This window comes from Lithobates pipiens, unplaced genomic scaffold, assembly GCF_037356315.1.
Source record: "Lithobates pipiens isolate NorthernLeopardFrog02 unplaced genomic scaffold, aLitPip1_a1.2 Scaffold_8, whole genome shotgun sequence".
NCBI classification, from domain to species: Eukaryota; Metazoa; Chordata; class Amphibia; order Anura; family Ranidae; genus Lithobates; species Lithobates pipiens.
In genome coordinates, this window is record NW_027507903.1 from 58,389,932 (window position 1) to 58,414,544 (window position 24,613).

General features: G+C 41.0%; 1 protein-coding gene across 1 annotated transcript in view; it reads right to left on the bottom strand.

Annotated features, from left to right (window-relative positions):
- The window catches only part of ADAMTSL3 (ADAMTS like 3), a 712,540-nt gene that overhangs the window by 331,256 nt on the left and 356,671 nt on the right, over positions 1–24,613 (bottom strand). The window lies entirely within an intron of this gene.

Sequence of the window (24,613 nt, forward strand, 5' to 3'; positions counted from 1 at the left end):
ACGGTTTTCCACCATGTCTGTTCGATAGAAACTGGTTGTGAAACCGGCTTCTGCAGAACAGACAACTGTACACAGGGGCCGTTTATCAGGCCATGTGTACAAAGCTTTAGGGCCCTTTCATACAGCTCTATAGCGTTTTTTACCACAATTTTGCTGTGTTTCAGATGTGTTTCTAATGCGTTTTCTGGGTTGCCCACACCTGTGAAAAATGGACATGCGACTCAAAAATACACCTACAATGCAAATTGTGTTTTCCTTTTTTTTTTTCTGTGATTCTACTGTGATTTTCAGTCAATTCAATTGGAAGCTGCATTTTTGGTGCTGCTCAGGCAGGAAAAACGATAGATCTCACAAAAGTGAAATCCATACAATTCACCAGAGGATCAGTTCATCGGTCCACTGCTGACCATCAGGACCATCTTTAATATTGATTGGACCCTGGGCTAACATTATCTTGCACCCCCCCTTCTTCAATGCAATCTTGCTCTCAAAATCAGTTTCCTGAATCAGATCAGGCTGTGATCGCGATTAGTTTCCAGAGGTTACAGTGTATCATTACCGCTCACAGAATGGCTGCTAGAGGTTACAGCACACATTTTGGCTCAATGATTATTTGCTAGAGGTTACAGCACATGCCTTCTACTTGTTGATTGGTTGCTAGAGATTACTGTACATCAATACTTCTCACTGATTGGTTGCTAGAGATTACTGGACATCCATACCACTCATTAATTGGTTGCTAGAGGTTACTGCACATTATTACTCCTTACTGATTGTTTGCTAAAGGTTACAGCACATCATCTCCTCACTGGGTTATGATTAAGGCCTTACAGGCTGAAATACGTCAACTCTTATCTGCGTTTGTTCACTGTGGCTTGTCAATAAAAACGAAGATTTTTTAAAGAGCTAAACCTGGAGTGCTGATCATTTTTCTACATTACTTTACTCAGCCAGCGACTGTGGATTGAGCACCTGGGAGCTCTGCTATCTATGTGTGTATGGGTAGTAGCACTGACTTTTCTGTTTATCATCTCTTCACTGCCTGCACACCATGGACTGGGGAGGTGAGGGGGGCCCATCAATAAACAGAAAACTCCTAGGGATCCTACGACTCCGGGGATCAGTGGCAATGCTGGGGGGGGGGGGGGGTGATCAGTGGCAATGCTGCGGGGTTGATGGAATCAGTGGCAGTGGTGAGAGGATGGGATTATTAAACAGACAGATTCCCATTTTGACAGGGGAGGAGAGACAGATCTGCTGTTCCTAGTGATCAGGAACAGCGATCTCTCTCCTCCTTCAGTCAGTTCCATCCCCCCCACGATTAGAAACACCTCCCAGGGAACACATTTAACCCCTTGATCGCCTCCTAGTGTTAACCCCTTCCCTGCCAGTGACATTTACACAGTAATCAGTGCATTTCTTTTAGCACCGATCGCTGTATAAATGTCAATGATCCCAAAAATGTGTCAAACGTGTGCGATCTGTCCAACACAATGTAGCAGTCTAGCTAAAAATCACAAATAGCCACCATTACTAGTAAAAAAAAAGAATTAAAATGCCATAAATCTATCCCCTATTTTGTAGATGCTATAACTTTTGCGCAAACCTATCAATATACGCTTATTGCAATTTTTTTTTTAAACTGTAGAAGAATACATATTGGTCTAAACTGATGAAGAAATTAGTTTTTTTAATTTTTTGAGGGGATATTTATTATAGCAAAAAGTAAGAAATATATATTTTTTTCCCAAAATTTACGTTCTTTTTTTGTTTATAGTCCAAAAAATAAAAAAAGCAGAGGTGATCAAATAAATGATGAAAATGATGAAAATAAATCTCTATTTGTGGGAAAAAAAGGACATCAATTTTATTTGGGTAGAACGTTGCACGACCGCCCAGTTGTCAGTTAAAGCGGCGCAGTGCCGTATCACAAAAAATGGCCTGGTCATTAAGGGGGCAAATCCTTCTGGGGCTGAAGTGGTTAAAGGTGGTGGTACTCTAGAAATTCCATTTAACTTGATATAAATAAAACCAAAAAAAAATCAGCTGTAGATTTTGATCCAGCACATTTCTACCCCATAAACCAGTTTTCTTCTGTCTATTGTTACAAGTATACTTCAATTATAATTATCATATAATCACATGTAAATCCAACCGATGAGTGCTTTATAATCCAGAAAAGGCACGGATGCGGCGTACGTGTATATGTATTTAGTTGGAAATTATTAAGTGGTCTAATTATTCCTAATTGTCGTGGTTAGTGTTTATTTAGGCAGCAAATCCTTCCTCTCAGTGCCCAGAACTGCTTGTATTGTGCATGGTGCAGCCAGTCATCTCGTGAGAGAACTCAGAAATCCTTCCTAGGCAGTCACCAGCTGACGAGAACCAGACTGGCCCGAACAGCACAAAATTAATGATTTATTGTTCACAGCTATTTCATGAAATGTATGGTTTCGGCTAAATTGCTTGCCATGACACAAAGCAGACACTTACTGAAAAACTCTGAGCAATAATTGCTGTTTTTATGTAAATATGCTATATTACGACACAAATTTGCTTCATTAATTACTGGCAAAATGCGATGAGAAAAGTTTTTTAAACAAGATTCTATTTTAATGGTACATGGGAGCGTGATACCCAATATACATTTATCTACATGAAGTATAGGAGACTGTAGTGTGTAAATTACATTTATGGCTATAAGCCCAATCCTCCAGTCTGTTATGTCGCGTACACATGACCGGACTTTTCGACGGACTGGGTCCGACAGAATGAATCCGTTGGATATTACGATCGTGTATGGGATCCAGCGGACTTTTTTTCCCAAAAGTCATATGGACCTAGAAATAAAACAATCAAATCTTTCCGATGGACTCGAGTCCGGTGGAAAAATCAGTTAGTCTGTATGATAGTCCGACCAACAAAAACCGCTAGGGCAGCTATTGGCTACTGGATATGAACTTCCTTATTCTAGTCCAGTTGTACGTCATCACGTTCGAATCCGTCTGACTTTGGTGTGCTTGTGTGTGACCAAGTCCGTTCGGAAAGTCCGTCGGAACTCCGCCAAAAGTCCGTTGGGAAGACCGTCGGACCTATTCCATCGAAAAGTCTGGTCATGTGTACGTGGCATTAGAGTCTATGATACAAAGTATTTTATATATGAAGGTGTAATATATGTATTATAGTAACTTAAATTGAACTTGTGCCCAAATTATAAACACTAAAATATTTACATATTCTGAACAAGCCTTCATTTACCTCTGTAGTTATATGCTTTGTGGAGAAGTTCATCTTTAGAATTCATAGCCACTGAAATCCAAGCCCATTTACTGTTACCTTCTATTTCAGAGCCTTGGTGGCCTGCCAGCAATTTAAGGACTCTTTCACAAGACCGTCCTTATGTTCCTTTTCTGACTCATGATTACATGGATCAAAACGGACAGCGATATATCCCTATGGGTGGGGAGATTTATACAAATTCACATCCACGTATATTCACTCACTTCCAGGTCTGTTTAGGTTTATTGGACCGAGTAAAAAAAGTTTGTGTTCAACTCTGCTAATCAGATTGAAGCTGGGCAGAAATAGGCAGACAAAAGTCTGCTTACACCCCCCTACCCATGAGGATTACATGGGTCCATTTCTACCATGGAGGAAAAATCTGAATGGACATGGATGTTAAATATGTGACATCTATATATAATTTTCACCTGTCTCAGCTGGGGATCCATCTGAACAGATACCACTCGTGTCAACGGGTCCTTATATAAGCACTGCATTTGTTTCTAAGCTGTTGAAAACTGAATGAGTCCAACTTTAGAGTCTTTGTTGTGCTCTGTGGGAATGGATTTCTTATGCCCCATAAAACGCGGTCGGACATTCTGACCACAAAATCCATCAGATTTTTTCAGACGGATTATGGCTGAAACTTGTGTTGCATACACACGGTCACACAAAGTTGTCGGAAAATCCGATCGTTTGGAACGAGGTGACGTACAAAATGTATGATGGGACTACGTAGAGGCCAGTAGCCAATAGCTTACATCTCCAATTTTTTTTTTAGCATGCGTGGCACTTTGACCCCTTTCACACCACACCGCACCTTGCGTCGGCGGTAAAACGCCGCTATTTTTAGCGGTGTTTTACCGCCGGATTTGCGGTGCATTTCGGCCGCTAGCGGGGCGCTTTTACCCCCGCTAGCGGCCGCAAAAGGGTTAAAACCGCCGGCAATAAGCCGCAATAGCGGCGTTTTTCCGGCGGCATTACAGCGCTGCCCCATTGATTTCAATGGGCAGCAGCGGTGGAGGAGCGGTAAACACACCGCTCCTTCACCGCTCCAAAGAAGCTGCTGGTAGGACTTTTTTCTGACGTCCTGCCAGCGCACCGCTGTAGTGTGAAAGCCCTCGGGGCTTTCACACTACACACAATGGTGCAGCTTCTTTAGGGCGTTTTGCAGGCGCTATTTCTAACGCTATAGCGCCTGCAATACGCCCTGGTGTGAAAGGGGTCTTAGTGTGTCGAAATTCTCTACACACGATCGGAAAAAGTTTGATTGGATTTTGTTGTTGGAAAATTTTAGATCCAGCTCTCAAACTTTTTCCGTCGGAAAGTCTGATAGCCCACACACGATCAGATTTTCCGACAACATAATCCGATCAGACTTTTTCTGTTGTAATTTCCGACTTTGTGTATGGGGCATAACCCTATGTGCAGCTGCACAGTGGTGGCTTGCTTTAAAGCTCCTTAAAATCATACAGGTGCAGTTTAAAGCTGAACTCTAGATAAAAAGTTAAAGAAATAATTGAAATATGTGTTATTTCATTTGCTAGAGGATCTGTATCTTTTCTAACCAGCCCTGCGATTTACACAGCTCTGCCAGACAGCATGGCCAGGATTGTGGCTTCACTTTTCTCTACTCCAGTCCACCAATACAGATTGATCACTAATCTGCCCTCAGCCAATAAAGGAGCAGTAGCAGACTAATGTGGCCATTGCTTTTATCTCTCTCCTCCTGTCAACATGTTCCTACTCATCACATATAATTGTGAGAACCTGACCGGCTCAGAGACTTAAGTCTCCTCTAGTCTAGTAGGCCCATATGAAGATAGAATAAAGTACTTATACTAGTTGCATTTAAGGATACATTTCATTTTTTTTGTTAATGAATACATACTCTAACTGCATTCAGTAGTGTTTATACCTGCCAGAAGTTCAGCTTATAAAAGTTCTAGCTATTTTACAAAATACACGTTTTCGCTTTAAAGCACCACTGTCATTTAAACAAAGTAGCTTGAAAAAATAAGTACATGTAAAGAAGCAATTGAAAGGTGTCACCCATGCGGCCAAACATTGCACCAAAGAAGAGAAATCCCAGGGTAAAGTTTCTTCTGAAGCCGACGGTTCCGGGAAGTCTCAATCTTCCGTTCCCTCTCTACGCTCGCCGGTTCCTTTCCATCTCCCACATCACCATAGAATACAGTAGTGAAGTAGGGGCCAGCACAAGGAACCAGTGCGGGCAGAACAAGGATTGCTTTAGAGCTTCACTACTGCTATGGACTATTGAGATTTGATTTCTGGACTCACAGTAGTATCATCATCTGTGACATTACAGGGTTGAGGAATCAGAATTCTAATTCCATTAGCTATCGCACACTCCAGTTTGTTAAAACGGAAAGCTGGAACTTCCTCTCACCAGGTCATAGCTTTGGCTGTCCTGTAGATCCAACTCAAGCCCAAGATTTAAAATGATAATAATATGTGTGGCTGTTTTTGTTAACTACTGGCAATTTGACTATAAGCAAAATAATGCAAATAGCAATCAATAATATACAATATTAAGACATAGTATAATGGCCCTGATGACATTATAGAGATATTGGAAAAAAAGATTTTCTGATTTATAATGTAAAAAGATCAACATCCTAGCTTCAGGAAATAATGCATACTGTTGCAAATATCAGCAACAAAAAGAGCATTAACAATGTGAAACCTATAGTTGCTGCTGCATTTAGTTAAAGGGTAAGTTCGCCTTTACAGAAAATCTGTAAGGTGAACTTACACTGGACACCCCTCCCGCCCCTTCCTCTGGTCCGGATGTACCTGAGGCCAGTGATCACCTGCTAAGAGACATCGGGCTGCTGCTTCACCAGTCTGGGGATTTGAAATCTCTTGAACGTACCTCGTAAAGGTATAGGAGACATTCTAATTGGCCTAGCCTGTCCTGTCAGTGGGGGAGAAGACAGAAACCGTAAGGTTTTCAAATCCCCTGACCGGTAAAGTGGCGAACCGATGTCTCCTAGTGGATAATAGCCGGCCTCAGGTACAGTCAGACGGGGGGATAGGAAGGGAGTCCAGTGTAAGTTCACCTTAGAGATTTTCTGTAACAGTGAACTTACACTTTAAGTTATAAAAGTCTAACTCCGGGTTTACCGTACCTTTAACGAGTTTGTTTGGGCCAAGTTGGCCCAAACAAACTTGCTAAAGGGACGGTAATCCTGGAGTTAAACTTTAACAATGACAAGAAGGGCACTTGATGATGTTTCCATACAGTGGTCTCCAAACTGCAGCCCTGGGGCCAGATGTGGCCTTTTGCTTGTCTTTAGTCGGCCCTTGAGGCATAATTCCTGCCACTAACACCAACAATGTGGCACTATTCCTTCCACTGACACCAACAATGGAGCACTATCCCTGCCACTGACCTCAACAATTTGGCCTAATTCCTGCCACTGACACCAACAATGAGGCATAATTCCTGCCACTAACACCAACAATGGGGCATAATTCCTGCCACTGACAACAAAAATAGGGCACTATTCCTCCTATCAATACCTATTTCTCCTTCTAATACCAAAGATCGAGCCTTGTTTACTCCCACTGGGCACAGTCCAGCCCCCCTAGAGTCTGAAGTACAGTAAATTGGCCCTTAAGTTAGAAAGTTTGAAGACCCCTGGTCTTGTAGTACAATTGTGTGTCACAAAGGAGAATAATTCAGTCTCAGATTAGCAGCATCATAAAATGGGAGGCGTGTTTCCCCAATGTTGGGGTGTTTACAAAAAGAGAAACGTCCAATCATGGAAGCAAGAATAAAAAAAGAAAAACTTTTTTGTAACTTTATAAAAAAAAATTATAATTCTGATTTTAGGGTACTTGTAGATCCATTTTATGAAGTGATATAGACATCTACCATGAGCAAAAGAAATGTAAATTTTCTTACTCAATAAATAAACCCAAAATGGAAATAAATAATATAAAAATGTGGTTATTTTATCACAATCTAAATGGCAGAAGAGGTTATTTCCAATATTTCAGTAACATTTGCAAGAAAATGGTAAACCTATTTCTCAAAAAGTCAAATGTCCATTCCTTGAATGCATATTTTTACCGAGACACTTGCATTTTACAAAGATTTCCTTAAAAGCTTAAAAAAAAACATAAAACTGGGGTTTGAAGGGAAATGCATTTCCCTTGCCAATCTGTGCACTAATCCAAGTGGTATTTGAAGCATCACAATGTGTTTTTATTGGCGTGCTGGCTGTATTTTGGTATTTTGTCCTGTGAAGAAATCATATGTGCGCTGATTCCTCCCAGTTGAATCAGCTGATGTTTAACCCTGTAGTCTCTTGGGTTTTCAGCAAAAGCTTTGAAAGCAATTTAGAATTAAACTCATTAATAGTTGGGTTAGCCTGGTTTTGGGTGAAGGACAAACGTTTTTCAACAAAAAAGTGATTGAATCAACATTCTAACAGTTTTACGACCTTCAGATCAGCAACACAGTAATGCAAGGAAACCTATGGAAAACATAATAAAGATTGTAGTCTTTTGACATTTGGGAACTCAGTATGGAAACAACAAAGCGCACAGTGCATAAAAAATTATTGGCATTGTTTTTGGTTGTAAATCTATACATTTAAGTTCACAGTGGTATAAAAAAAAGTCTACAAAAGTGACAAGCTGGTTAAAGCCCAGGCCCAGCCCTATACCCTCTAGTCCCAAAACACTGGAAAATCTCATGTTCACTTGATGAGAGACAGGATTTTTGAAGCAGAACATTTTAACAAGATGAAGGAAATATGAATATGTAACAGAGGGGAGAGTAATACTAGGTAGAATGCAATAACTGGGTTGACTTTAGATTAAAAAAAGTATAATTCCCTGAAAGAGGTCCCCAGCAATCAGAACACAGATGTATGTATCTAATTATTCAGCATACTGAAATCACAACTAGTATAATATTTCAGCATTATTTGGCTGTATAGTGCAATTAGAAGAATTAAAACGGTTGTAATATTCATTAAGATAAAAAAAACCTTCTGAGTGCAGCATTCGCCCTCATCCCTCCTAATACTTACCCGAGCCACATCTTGATTCAGCGATGTTGTACGAGAGTCTCGGCTGCCTCCTCATTCAGTGAATCAAAGTCAGTGAGCCAATGAGGAGAGAGAGAGGGGGCGAGGCTGAACCACGGTTCTGTGTCTAAATGAACATACAGCCCCCAAAACAAGCTGTTTGCTGTGGGGGCACTCAGCAGGAGGGAGGGGCCAGGAGAGTCCATGAGGGACCTAAGAAGAGGAGGATCCAGGCTGCTCTGTGCAAAACCACTACACAGAGCAGATAAGTATAACAGGTTTGTTATTTTTAAATAAAAAAACTTTAGTATCAATTTAAAGTGTATGTAAAGCCAAAACTTTTTAGAATGTTTCTTGGTTAAGACTCTTGTCAGGTTTTTTTTTTTGTCTATGTCCTCCCAAGGAGATTTCCCTTAAAGCGTAACTCCATTTTTGTTGAGAAAAAAACATTCCCCTCTGAGTGATCTATGTACATTGCAAGGATCTTAAGCACTTCCCGCCCGGCCGTCATATAGCAGAATGACGGCCATGCGGTAGTTCATTTATCCTGACTGGGCATCATATGATGTCCAGCAGGATAAGTGGCGGCACGTGCCTGTGGGGGCACCCATTGCAGCGAACGGTGGTGCAGTGTGTCAGTCTGACACACCGCTACACCGATCTCGGTAAAGACCCCCCGGCGGAGGGTCCAATCACGGCTGATCATGATGTAAAGAGGAAGAGCCGTTGATCAGCTTTTCCTCACCTGCGTGAGTAGAGGAGAGCCAATCGGCGGCTCTCCTGACAGAAGGATCAGTGTTGATTGTTTATTAGCGCAGCCCCCCCCCCCTGCAGGACCACCAGGGATGACCACAAATGTACCCCAAAAAGTATGCCATCTTGGACCATCAGGGAGATGGCAATCAGTGCCCAGGCAGATGGCAATCAGTGCCCATCAGCTATGCCTGCCAGTGCCATCAGTGATGCCTCTCAGTGCCATCTATCAGTGCCATGTATCAGTGCCCTTCAGTGTGCCACATATCAATGACCATCAGTGCCGCCTATCAGTGCCCAGCAGTGCCACCTATCAGTGCCACCCATAAGTACCCATCAGTGCAGCCTTTCAGTGCCCATCATTGTCACTTATCAGTACCCATCAGTGCCCACCAGTGCCACCCATGAGTGCCCATCGGTACCGCCTATCAATGCCCATCAGTGCTGCATATCAGTGCCAACCATCAGTGCCTCCTATCAGTGCTCATCATCAGTGCCCATCAATGCCACCTCATCGCTGCTGTCTTATCAGTGCCCATCAGTGCCACCTTATCAGTGCCCATCAGTGAAGGAGAAAACATACTTATTTACAAAAATGTATATCAGAAACAAAAGAAAAACTTTTTTTTCAAAATTTTTGGTAAATTTTGTATTTGCTTAGTAAAAAAATAAAAACCGCAGAGGTGATCAAATACCACCAAAAGAAAGCTCTTTTTGTGGTAACAAAATGCTAAAAATGTTGTTTGGGTACAGTGTAGCATGACCGTGCAATTGTCATTTAAATAGCGACAGCGCTGAAAGCTGAAAATTGGCTTGGGCAGGAAGGGGGATAATTGCCAGGTATTGAAGTAGTTAAAAAACTTTGTTGCAGATTCCTACCTTTTGTTATTCTGAAGAAATCACTGTTTATCTGTGCCCATGTGCTGAGTGAGTCTAATGGGAGTGGTTTCATAATTATCAATCAGTTGCTGCACCTGCGGGGCTTTAATGAGGAAAGCTGCTGCGCCTGCATCCCTTTATACATGTTTCTATTGGGAGTATCTCACCAAAAATTAAATTTTTGTTGCAGGGAATGCCTGAAATCTGACTTGTGTCTTAGTGTAGACTTCTGGGAAAATCAGTGAGCCAATCACACAAGCTGGAAATGATGTTTCTGGGGGGCGTTCTGTGCACATTTTGTATATAGCGCTAAAAAAGTAAACACAAAAACCTAAAAACTATTTTTTAGGTAAATATAAACAACCCGTGCTAAAAGAAGAAAAGTCTCACACTTATTGTGAGATAAGTGTAAACAACATTGTGTGCAGTATGCAATACTCAATGTAGTATAAATACAACTGTGAATATGTGATATAATAACAATGGGATTACATAACATGAATCCTGAAAAATAAACTTATTATCAGTTCATCTATCTGTAAAGGAGTCCTCTTATTATATTAAACAAGAGTGGCCAATCTCCTCATGTAAACCATGGACCAAGGCGACAAAGTAACCAACGACAACAATCTGTTTGTCTGCAGTAGTATCTGAGGGGCGAGGACGTCCATATGAGGATTACATACCGGGATCTATCTCATCAAAAGTTGGAATACAATCCTCTGGGATTACAACCACTTTAGACCCATTATCGTAGGGCATACGGGTCCAACATTTCCGGTAAGAGTATCCACCTTACATCTATAGAGTGGTGTGTCCTCAGATAGGTTGCCCTTTGGTAAACCCATTACAACCACTTTAACCAACAGGTAAGCCTAAGTTAAGGCTTACCTGTAGGTGCAAGAAATATCTCCCAAACCTAAAAGGTTTAGGAGATATTTGCAGAAGTAGCGGCACCGATGTCTACCGTGCATGCGCCATACACATCGAGCGCAGGCGCACTGAGAGTGCCGCTTTTAACGGAAATCATGCCGTTAGTGGCGGCACCAGCGAGCATGCGCGGGAGTGACATCATCGCGGCTCCGGGCCAGTCACAGCGCTGGAGCCACGATACCCGGAAGTCACTCCGGGATAGATGGCAGCGTCAGAGGAGGCAAATGAGGGCCGATGCGGGGGCTTCGATCTCAGGTAAGTAATTCATAATGAGCTATGCATACTAACTCATTAAGCATTTGTCTTGCAGGGTGTTTTTTTTTTTTTTTTAAGAGGCTTTACTTCCTCTTTAAAGTCTATCTCCAACCATTCAGAGTGGGGAACTGTAAAAATACTCTGTTCAGTGTTTATTTTTGTCTGTTTTTTTCATCAGAAAGTTTTTTCCCTTACTTCCTGTTCCTGTGTGACCCCCATAAGCAAAATGGGCAATGCAGTTGTCACCAAAAAATGGAAGATACAAAGAAAATACTGCCACTGAATAGACATCAGCTTAACAAGTAAGACTTCCTTGAAGTGCAATCATTAGCATAAGGCAGAATGCTGGGACATGCTTATGCAGCGGTATATACAGTGCCTTGAAAGAGCATTCACACCCCTTGAAATTTTCCAACATTTTGTCACGTTACAACCAAAAACGTAAAAGTATTTTATTGAGATTTCATGTGATAGACCAATACAAAGTGGCACATAATTTTGAAGTGGAAGGAAAATGATAAATGGGTTTCACATTTTTTTACGAATAAATATCTGAAAAGTGTGGCGTGTATTTGTATTCAGCCCCGTTTACTCTAATACCCCTAAGGCCCCTTTCACACTGGGGCGGGAGTGGCGTCAGCAGTAAAGCATCACTATTTTTAGCGCCGATTTACCGTCATTTTAGCGACAGGATGCGGCCGCTAGTGGGGCGGTTTTAACCCCCGCTAGCGGCCGAAAAAGGGTTAAAACCACCCGCAAAGCACCGCTGCAGCGGCGCTTTGCCAGTGGTATAGCTGCGCTGCCCCATCGATTTCAATGGGTAGGAGCAGTGAATACACCGCTCTTTCACTGCTCCAAACCGCTCCAGTGTGAAAGCTCTCCAGCTTTCACACTGGAGTGAAAGGGGCCAGATTTTTTCAGGCGCTATACAGGTGCTATTTTTAGCACTGTAACACCCAGTGTGAAAGGGGCCTAACTAAAATCTAGTGGAGCCAATTGACTTCAGAAGTCACCTAATTAGTAAACCTAATTTGTCCACCTGTGTGTAATTTAATCTCAGTAAAAATACAGCTGTTATGTGAAGCCCTCAGAGGTTTGTTAGAGAACGTTAGTTAACAAACAGCATCATGAAGGCCAAGGGTCACACCAGACAGGTCAGGGATAAAGTTGTGAAGTACAAAGGAGGGTTAGGGCATAAAAAAATATCCCACAAAACATCTCACAGAGCACTGTTCAATCCATCATCAAAATCATCATCCAATCATCCGAAAATGGAAAGAGTATGGCACAACGGCAAACCTACCAAGACTTGGCTGTTCACCTAAACTGAGAGGCCGGGCAAGAAGAGCATTAATCAGAGAAGCAGCCAAGAGGCCCATGGTAACTCTGGAGGAGCTGCAGAGATCCACAGCTCAGGTCAGAGAATCTGTCCATAGAACAACTATTAGCCATGCACTCTATAAATCTGGCAAGAAGAAAGCCATTGTTGTAAGAAAGGTATAAGAAGTCCCATTTGCAGTTTGTGAGAAGTCATGTGGGGAACACAGCAAATATGTGGAAGAAGGTGCTCTGGTCAGATGATACCAATATTGAACTTTTTGGCCTAAAAGCAAAACACTATGTGTGACAGAAAACTAACACTGCACATCACGCTGAACACACAATCACCACCGTGAAACATGGTGGTGACAGCATCATGTTGTGGAGATGCTTTTCTTCAGCAGGGACAGGGAAGCTGGTCAGAGTTGATGGGAAGATGAATGGAGCCAAATACAGGGCAATCTTAGAAGAAAACCTTAAACCTCGCACACAGGATCGGATTTTACGCACCACCCTTTGGGTTCCTTCTGCTAATTTCGTGTTAGTAAAAGTTTGGCGAGTGTTGATTTGCACTTTTCATTTAGCGCTTTTCACTTTGTGCTTTTCAGTTTGTGCCTTTCATTTAGTGCTTTTCAGTTTGTTTCTGAATGGCTGTTCGTCAACCAGACATGTTGCGGAATTGGAAGAGATAACATGTTATTTATTATTGGCCTTGGATTTATTGCTTTGACCCAAGTCCAGTCCAGGAACAGGAGGAAGAGTTCTTGGACCAAAAATTGGTTGCTTTATTAATCGTGACCAATTATGCCATATGTCTTTGCTGCGGGAGCTCCAGGAGAATAATCCAGATGATTTTTGGAATTATCTCCAGATGATGGACCCCTGCTTTCACCAACTCTTGGCAATGTTGACCCTCTATAGAAGAAAAAGCAGGACACATGCATGAGGTTTTTATTTTATGTTTTGATTGAATAATAATGATTTGATTTGGGATATTTTCTATATTTTTGGATGCTCAGAATGCACTTTTTGGTTAAGTTCTATTGGCAGATAGCATGTCTAATTTTATTTGTTTTCTTTTTTTTAATGCACAATAAAAAAAATTGTGTAGAATAATACTTGGCTATGTGTTTTACTTCAAATGACAGTTTGGGAGTAGGCAGTTACATTTAAAAAAAATACAATTTAAAATTGACAAGGCACACCAACATAGTTGTATCTTAGATCTTAAAAACTATGGGATAATGGTGTTGTGGTAACTTGCCCAAATAAAAAAAATAAAGCATAATAATATTATTCTTGATATCACTAGAAAGAAAAAGCCTTTGAAAATGTGTGCAATAACTCCATCTGTATCATCAGCAAAGCAGCTTCATTATTATCCCATTAAAGAAGAAGAGAATTGTGCGCTGCATTTCGAGATTTCATCATTTCCCACGTCACGAATGTTAATTCTCCATTACAAACGTTAGTTTACAAGACCGATCGCTTCTGGCTTGTCCTTTTCTGTCGACAAATGTCTGTTGTCTGAAAATCCGACAACAGACATGTGTCGGCAGAAAATTTTAAAACCTGCTATCCAACATTTGTATGCGGAAAATCTGACAAAAATTGTCCGATGGAGATTTCGCCAAATTTTGAAAATCTGACAATTGTCCGATCGGATTATCTGCCAGCAGTCTGTCATCACACATTTACCATCGGAAAATCCGAGCGTGTGTATGAGGCTTTAGAGTCTGCAAAAGACTTAAGACAGGGGTGGAGGTTCACTTTCCAGCAGGACAACAACCCTAAACATACAGCCAGAGCTACAATGGAATGGTTTAGATCAAAGCACATTCATGTATTAGAATGGCCCTTTCAAAGACCTAAATCCAATTGAAAATATGTGGCAAGATTTGAAAATTGCTGCTCACAGATGCTCACCATCCAATCTGACGGAACTTGAGCTATTTTGCCAAGAAGAATTGGCAAAAATGTCACTCACTAGATGTGCAAAGCTGGTAGAGACATTCCCAAAAAGACTAGCAGCTGTAATTGCAGAAAAATTTAGTTCTACAAAGTATTGACTCAGGGGGGCTGAATACATATTTATTTGGAAAACATTTGGAAAACCATTTATCATTTTCCTTCCACTTCACAATTATGTGCCACTTTGTGTTGGTCTATCACATACATTTCAAGGGGTTTGAATACCTTTTTTCAAGGCACTGTACAATACTATGCAAATATCATTAGGCAGAAAATACTGTAATGTGAGGATGCCTTCAAAATTTTTGAAATTACTATTTTTTAATTAATAATCTACAACCCACAAAGTTCATACACAGAAAAAAGTAGATCAAATCAATATTTTGGGTGTCCACCATTTGAATTAAAACAGCATAAATTCTACCAGGTACACTTGCACCCCAATCAGGATTTTGCAGGCATACAGTCCAGTGCATGGGCAAGATTAAACCAAACAAGTTCTAATTATCAACAAGACAACATGTAGAAATAAATGCAGTCATTAAATGATACTGAATCAGCTGTGTAGGAGGAATGAAACTGGGTGAGGAAAGCCGTACTAACAAGCTGAGGTCGCTGAAAACAGTTCAGTGTAAAATATCTTACATAATGGCAAGACTGAGCACAGCAACAAGACACAGGGCAGTCTTACCGTATCAACAAGGTCTCTCACGGACAGAAATTTCAAGGAAGAGTGATTGTTCCATGTGTGCTGTCCAAGCTCTTTTGCAGAAGCACAAAGAAGCAAGCAATGCTGGGACCAAAAACTCAGTGGTTGGCCAAGAAACCAGTGCAGCAGATCAAAGACACAACACACTTACTTCCCTTCACAATGGGAAGATGTTTAGTGGCACTATCAGCTCAGACTTGGCAGCTACCGGTACACCCATCTCCGGTCTGGAGACATCTGGTCAGAAGTGGTCTTCATGGAAGACTTGAGGCTAACAACCCACAACTCTGTCAAGGAAACAAGTCCATATGACTCGCCTATGTGCAAAAACACTGACCTAGTGTGTAGTAAAATATCAGAAGGTTCTCTGGACTGATGAGTTTAAATTTGAATTATTGGGTAGGACTCTAATCAGTTCTAAATTTACTCAGTAGCAGGACAATGACTCAAACATACAGTCAAAATGATAAAGCACTATCTTCAGTGAAAAGAAGAGCAAGGTGTCTTAAAGAACCTCCACATACCCCTGATCTCTACATTGCTGAGCTTGTCTGGAATTACACGAAGAGACAGATGCAATGGAGACAACCTAAATACACACAACTGTGGTTAAGTCTCCCAGATATTTGGAACAACATACGGTACTTGCCAGGTTCCAAAAAATGTGTGACGTATACCTGTGGGTCATACTACATATTGCATAATTTTTGAAACCATACTGCATATGCACTAGGTTGTTAATTGATGAATAAAAACTATTTGCATTATTTTTGAAAGCATCTATATATGTATATACAGTATATACTGTATGTTGTACAGTGACTCTAAGGTTTGAAAGGGGGAGTGTATATGAAACCATTGAGCTATCAATTAAATAAATACACTGGCAGAGCAGCATGAGGAGGTTGTACAAACAGGAATAGGTTCAGGAACGCAACCATTTCCACCACAAAACAACCTCCTCCACCCAACATGCACACTCTCCAAGCGGCATCAAAAAGTAGGTGTGACAAAATTTCACTAACAGTGGGTCTTAAAGGGACATTAAATATCATCGGTGCATTATGTCCAGAGTGCAGAATTCAGGGGTGTATTACACACAGAATGCAGAGTTCAGGAGTGTGCTACATAGAGAAGGCAGAGTTTGGGAGTACACTAAATACAGAGTGCAGAGTTCACAGGTGCGCTACGTACAGAGTGCAGGGTAAAGGGGTCCGCTAGGTAAAGATTCCAGAGTTTAGAGCTGCATTACACACAGAGTTCAGTGCAGTTGCCGTATTAAGCTGAAGCACCCAGTCAGCTCTAGTACCTCCCCACACACTGTAGGTGGCTCCACCTCTCACTCTTGCAAGGAGATTATCCAGGGGGCATCAGCATCAAGGCGGCACCAGGGAAGATAAAGGAGATCACAGAGGGCGCATCCTACCATGCAACCCATCCCACCGATGACTGCACTGCACCCTGGGCACCTGCATCTCTCTTGTCCCTGTCCTGCACTCAGTGGGATCTGGTCAGCAGATCCGATCTGTAGAAGCCACTGGGGGACAAGCTATCACTTGTAAACACAGAAGTGGGACTTGTGTGTTTACAAGTGATAGTGGTGAGCAGGAAGCAGAGGGCTTGAGCCAGAGGTAGTGGAACTGAGTTTTACCAAGTTGTAGCTGAAAAAAAGCCCAGGGCACAAATATAAGCAGAACTGAATACAAAGTCATCCTATGACAAATAATTCAATAGGTATCAATCATGCAATATGCACACACATTAACACAGAGCATTGCTCTAATTTTTTAGTGGGTTATTTTTTTAAATGTGCTAGTACTTTAATAATATCTATAACCTATAATTGTTTGCGTAGCATCTTCAATTCATCAAAAAAGACGGCATTTTATTCTTACATGGAAGGTTCTTGGACAAGCCAGGTTAATAAATCCCAGCAATGGACTAGAAGCCACCTTTTTAAAAAAGTGTTGAGTTTCAAATAGATGCGTACATTCCACCACGATGTCCAACTTGGAGAGACTGTTTAACAAAAAGAGCCCTGTGGAAATCATGGCTTATTTTTATAAAATGTGGTTGTTATATTTGTAAAACTTTAAAAAGTCCCCCCACCCTCAGGACCTACAACTTTATATGTGCTTGTAAAGGGTCCCATTCAGCTTGAGGACTCACTATTTTTGGATGTATTGGTTGGATGTCACGATCAGAGGTTAACCACTGAATTATAAAGAAAAGTCTGCAACAGTAGGAAAAACATTTGTCATATATTTGTTCTCATCCCGTGCTTAACAGGCTTCTATTTTGAGCAAACATGTTGAAAAGTGAATTGAAAAATATGGTCTTGCTTTTTTTTTAGGATAATGAAAGAAAAACACTCAGTATTTTATATAAAGCCTTCTAAAAGCTTTTTATCCAGGGCCCTTTCAGAAGAAACAGAGTTTGTAGAAGGAGAACGTTCTGAGCCAATATCCAGGGTGACAACTGTACAATTATGTCATTAAAACTATCTTTCTCCAGAAATGCTCTAGATTTATATATATTAAAACAATAATGCTGGATACAGTTTTAAATTAAATGCATTCATCACTTCCAGTTTCGGTTAAAAATAAAAAATAAATGTAAATAAAATAAATATAATTTTTTTTTTAAAAATTTAAAAAGAATGAAAAGTGAAGTGAAGACTAGAATCTCTCCAGAGCCCGAAACCAGATGAGTGATGTCAGCCGTCAGCAGGCTTTACCCTATTTTCAGATGAATACAGGTCACAGGAGTGCAGAACGAAGTGCAGTCCTGTGGACTCCAGGAGAAGTAGGACCAAAAGAGCTTTGGCCCAACTTCTCCTTTACATTTACAATTGCTGAACTTTAGCGTCGAAAAAATGAATGCGCAAATATTGTGTGATATAACAAATTTAGAGTGGTTTGATTACTATCTCTGTGAATTAAGAAGACTGCAGATCCTAATGAGCCTTTATTTAATACCGGTATGTAAGTTCATTTATGCTGGAGGAAGAAGCGCTCTTTAATAAAAATGAAAGAAAGGTGTTAATACAAACAGTCCGTCAGGAGCTAAGGAAATTGAGCAAAGAAGAACAAGAGGGAAAGATGGAAACTTTCATTAATAAGCAATAAAAATATCACTGAATCTGAATACCAGGCATGTACTTTCTGTAGCCAATTTGAAAAGTTTTAAGGGATTTGTGAAAAGACGACTGCAATGTCTAAAGACACTACAAAATCGGTCATAAGAAAGACAAGCGGCTGTTAAAACAAAGATATTCTTAGTCAAATCTTTAAAATGTCTAATCTGAAATCCAAATGAATGCTTAAAAGCTGTAATTCAATGATGTATTAAAAAGTAAAAATAAATAACCAATAATAATAATAATAACAAACGAATTTTATATATATATATATATATATATATATATATATATATATATATATATATATATAATGTATAGCTATATACAGTATCTCACAAAAGTAAGTACACCCCTTACAGTTTTGTAAATATTTTATTATATCTTTTCATGTGACAACACTGAAGAAATGACACTTTGATACAATGTAAAGTAGTGAGTGTAAAGCTTGTACAGTGTAAGTTTGCTGTCCCCTCAAAGTAACTCAACACACAGCCATTAATGTCTAAACCGCTGGCAACAAAAGTGAGTATGCCCCAAAGTGAAAATGTCCAAATTGGGCCCAAAGTGTAAATATTTTGTGTGGCCACCATTATTTTCCCACACTGCCTATGTCCAAGAGGCTTACTCTTGGATATGGAGTTTACCAGAGGTTCACAGGTTGCCACTGGAGTCTTCTTCTCTTCTTCTACTCCTCCATGATGACATTACAGAGCTGGTGGATGTTAGAGACCTCCACCTTCGATCTGAGGATGCCCCACAGATGCTCAATAGGGTTTAGGTCTGAAGAATTCTGGCCACTCCTTTGCCTTTACCCTCAGCTTCTTTAGCAAGGCAGTGGTCGTCTTGGAGGTGTGGTTGGGGTCGTTGTTGGAATACTGCCCTGCGGGCCAGTCTCCGAAGGGAGGGGATCATGCCCTGCTTCAGTATGTCAAAGTACATGCTGACATTCATGGTTCCCTCAATGGACTGTAGCTCCCCAGTGCCAGCAGCACTCATGCAGCCCCAGACCATGACTCTCCCACCACCATACTTGACTGTAAGCAAGACACACTGGGGTTGATTTACTAAAGGCAAATCCACTTTGCACTGAAAGTGCACTTGGAAGTAAAGTCACTGTAGATCCGAGGGGGACATGCAAGGAAAATAAAAAACAGGATTTTAGCTTGCACATGATTGGATGATAAAATCAGCAGAGCGTCCACTCATTTCAGATCTACCCCTTAGATTTAGAGTGACTGCACATTCAAGTGCACTTGCAGTGCAAAGTGGATTTACCTTTCGTACATAACCCACACTGTGTATATCTGTTATTTTTCAACTTTCATCTTCCTTTAACAGACCAAGCTGCCCAGCAAAAGTGGCACTTTAAGTCTGGGACAAACCATTTACCACATACAGGGGTATTTAGAAAGGTCAACTTTTATTCATTTATGCAAAACATCTATCCCAAAAGGAAAAAAAACAAATGTTGCTGTGATGACTGCTAAAAAAAATGTTAGCTGAAGTCTAGCTTTAATTCGTTGATAAAATCCCTCTTGATCTTATGGTGCATCTATCACTACTCTCCCCCCAAAATTGAAAATGTTTCTGTCCAAGGGTGTCTACTTTGCCCCTCTATCCAGATAGAAATTGGGTTACTGGCTGGATTACCGGGTGAAAGTAAAAGGGAAAAAAAGCCTAAAAAACAAAACAGACACAGCCATCACATTTGAGACTTTATAAGTTGCAATATAAGACATTTTGTTTTAGGGTTTAATATTGCTTTTGCCCTGATTACTAAGAAGTACATTTTGCTTGTCAAAGTCAACATGTTCTATTAATTTTTTTCAAATCAACCCCATTGTGTTTGCTGCATCTTTTCAAAGATTATTATTATACAGAATGTATATAGCACCAATAGTTTATGCAGCACTTTACAAAATAAAAGGAGGCAGTACAATTACAATACAGTACAGTTCAATACAGAAGGAATTAGGGGTGCAATGGATCGTCACCGATCCCTGATCCAAATGGCTCACCCTGTTCAGTTCGGCACATGCCGCGCTCCGCGGCCTCAGCCTTAGCAAAGGCCGCTGCTTCGGCCTATCTCCAGAGCATCTTGGTGCACCCGTCGGCCGTTTACAATGTGATCGCTCCGTCAAATGACGGAGCAATCACTTGTAAACAAACCAGAGTCATGATGACGCCAGTTCTTCTCTCCCCTCTGTGCACAGATCTGTACAGTGGAGGGGAGAGATCGGATGGCAGCAGCGCTGTGGATTAGATCTGTAGTGCCCACAGCGCTGCTCTGTGACAATTGCAGTCACAGCCATCCCTCCATACTCTGCCAATACCCTGCCATACCCTGCCAATGCTCTGCAAAACCCTGCAAATACTCTGCAATACCCTGCCATTACTCTGCAATACCCTGCCAATACCCTGCCAATACTCTGCCAATACTCTGCCAATACTCTGCAATACCCTGCCAATACTCTGCCATACCCCGCCAATACTCTGCCATACCCTGCCAATACTCTGTAACACCCAGCTAAAACTCTGCCACTAATCTGCCATACCCAGCCATACTCTGCAATACTCGGTAATACCCAGCATTACTCGACAATACCCAGCCATACTCAGCCATGTTTAGCCGTACCCAGCCATACACAGTCAATATCACAGTGGGGGTGATGACGTGGATATTATAGTGGGGGAGATGTATATCACAGTGGGGAGATTGTGGATATTACAGTGGGGACTATATGGTGGTGGAATTTTCATAGGTTTTTGCAAATTCAATTATTATTTGCTGATCTGAAAAATGATCCGATCCGTGACTCTGATCCGAGGAATGATCTGATCCGTGAGTTTTTTGATCCATTGCACCCCTAGAAGGAATAGGAGGGCCCTATTCATGGAGCTTACAATCTCTCAAAATCATGCTGCAAAATATAGTTGATAGCAGTAACATGTATAACAAGTGCCATTCTGCAATTACACAAAAATGTATCTTGGATTCTGCTTTATATCATAAAAATGAAAGCTTGTGCATCTGGTTTTAATAGGTTCAAATCCATATAAACATGCTGCTTTTTCTTATTTCAACTCATCTAATAAAAATGTCCTGTGAAGCTGGTTTAGAATAGATGTATCATATTTTGTCAGAAGTATTTGACAAATTTAAAAAGGAAGGTCAAACAACAGCCCTTTGCTTCCTAAAAATGCCACTATCAGCTAAGATATATTTTAATACTGCTTGCTACCAGTTCTTACCAATAAACTGCTACTACTGAAAAAGGAATGTCTACAATGTTCATTTTTCTACCCTATATAAATCTGCCATGTACAATTAGACTATCGGTTTGGTACGAAGAGAAACACAAGGACCCCTTTTTCATCTTTCCCCCAGTGTGTTCTCTTGTTGCTGTGCAAAAACAAGAAGCATTCTGATTGGGTGAGATCAAAAGAACCAATTGACAGGTTGACATGAAGCAGTTTGACAGAAACTATGCGGAATGTTCTATTTTGGCTCTTGATAGGGGTGTCTAACTGGTAAAAGTACATTAATCATACAATGCTTACATTAATTGCCTTTTACTAGCAAGACAAATGAGCAACAAATTTATACGTGTGAAGCACTTCAACAGTTATATACCATCTGTTAGCTGTTAAATGTTCGTTTCTAAGGAATATAGTTGACTTCAAAAAAGATATTACCACTCCACAGGTGATTTCTGAAACATTGGAGCCGAGCGTAAATCTACAGTGACATCTGGTTATCGCCCAAAAATACTACCCTACAGCACCACCTCCTTTTATTACCTAGAGCAGGGGTCTCCAAACTTTATAAACAAAGGGCCAGTTTATTGTCCTTCAAACCTTAGGGGCACTCGACTATGGCCAGTAAGGGGAAGAAAATAAAAAAAAAATCATTAGAAGTAAATCATGCACCATCATCAGTATTAGGGGAGGAAATAGTGCCCCATCATTGGTGTCAGTGGGAGCAATAGTGTCACATTGTTTGTGTCAGGAATAGTGTTCCATCATTGGTGTCAGTGGGAGGAATAGTGCCTCATTATTGGTATCTTTGGGAAAAAATATTGCCCCATCATTGGTGTTAGTGGGAGGAATAGTGTCCCATTGTCGGTGCCAGTGGCAAGAACTATGCCACACTGTTGCTAACTATGGGGGGAATAATGTCTCAAGGGCAAGATAAAATCATGTAAATGGGCACATCCAGCCCCCCGGGCCACAGTTTGGAGACCCCTGACCTAGAGAAAAGCGCAATGGCTTCAAGTATCCAAAGGGGCCAACTCTACCCACTGGATGTACAGTATCTCACAAAAGTGAGTGCACCCATCACATTTTTGTAAATATTTTACTATATCTTTTCATGTGACAACACTGAAGAAATTACACTTTGCTACAATGTAAAGTAGTGAGTGTACAGCTTGTATAACAGTGTCTATTTGCTGTCCCCTCTTAATAATTAAACAGACAGCCATTAATGTCTCAACCAGTGGCTACAAAAGTAGTACACCCCAAAGTGAAAATGTCCAAATTGGGCCCAATTAGCCATTTCCCTCCCTGGGGTCATGGGACTCATTAGTGTTACACAGTCTCAGGTGTGAATGGGGAGCAGGTGTGTTAAATTTGGTGTCATCGCTTTCACTCTCTCATACTGGTCACTGGAAGTTCAACATGGCTTCTTCTGGCAAAAAACTCCCTGAGGATCTGAAAAAAAGAATTGTTGCTCTACGTAAAGATGGCCTAGGCTATAGGAAGATACCCTGAAACTGAGCTGCAGCACAGTGGCCAAGACTATACAGCTGTTTAACAGGACAGGTTCCACTCAGAACAGGCCTTGCCATGGTCGACCAAAGAAGTTGAGTGGACGTGCTCAGCGTCATATCCAGAGGTTGTCTTTGGGAAATAGACGTATGAGTGCTGCCAGCATTGCTGCAAAGGTTGAAAGGGTTATGGGGGCAGCCTGTCAGTGTTCAGACCATACGCAGCACACTGCATCAAATTGGTCTGCATGGCTGTCGTCCCAGAAGGAAGCCTCATCTAAAGATGATGCACAAGAAAGACCGCAAACAGTTTTCTGAAGACAAGCAGACTAAGGACATGGATTACTGGAACCATGTCCTGTGGTCTGATGAGACCAAGATAAACTTATTTGGTTCAGATTGTGTCAAGCGTGTGTGGCGGTAACCAGGCGAAGAGTACAAAGACAAGTGTGTCTTGCCTACAGTCAAGCACGGTGGTGGGAGTGTCATGGTCTGGGGCTGCATGAGTGCTGCCACCACTGGGGAGCTACAGTTCATTGAGGGAACCATGAATGCCAACATGTACTGTGACATACTGAAGTAGAGCATGATCCCCTCCCTTTGGAGACTAGACCACAGGGCAGTATTCCAACATGATAACGACCCCAAACACACCTCCAAGAGGACCACTGCCTTGCTAAAGAAGCTGAGGGTAAAGGTGATGGACTGGCCAAGCATGTCTCCAGACCTAAACCCTATTGAGCAACTGTGGGGCATCCTCAAATGGAAGGTGGAGGAAAGCAAGGTCTCTAACATCCACCAGCTCTGTGATGTCGTCATTGAGGAGTGGAAGAGGACTCCAATGGCAACCTGTGAAGCTCTGGTGAACTCCATGCCCAAGAGGGTTAAGGCAGTACTGGAAAATAATGGTGGCCACATAAAATATTGACACTTTGGGAACAACTTGGACATTTTCACTTAGGGGTGTACTCACTTGTTGCCAGCAGTTTAGACATTAATGGCTGTGTGTTGAGTTATTTTGAGGGGGCAGCAAATTTACACTGTTATACAAGCTGTACAATCACTACGTTAAATTGTAGCAAAGTGTAATTTCTTCAGTTTTGTCACATGAAAAGGTATAATAAAATATTAAAAAAAATGTCAAGGGTGTACTAATTTTTGTGAGATACCGTATATTCCTGTTTTACTATGAATAGGTCATTTTTAAATATGCAAGATTACCTTTTTTTTGCAAGAATCTCTTTAATTCGAGAATCAATATATGTGATTGGCCAGAAATTATGGACAGCTTAATAAAAAACAAAAAAATCTGGTGAAGTTAAACCTTACATCTATGTTCTTAAGAGTTCTCAGACGTACTTTTTAAGAATATACTATTCAAGCCAATACACAATTGTTCTAAGAACTTCCCAATTGTTTTTTTTTTATTTGGTTGCATAAATGGATGGACTCAATGAAGGTTAAAATGATAATTATTGCATGAGCATTTTATTAAAGTGACACTGGGGGTCCTTAACAAGTTCATAATGATGAATCC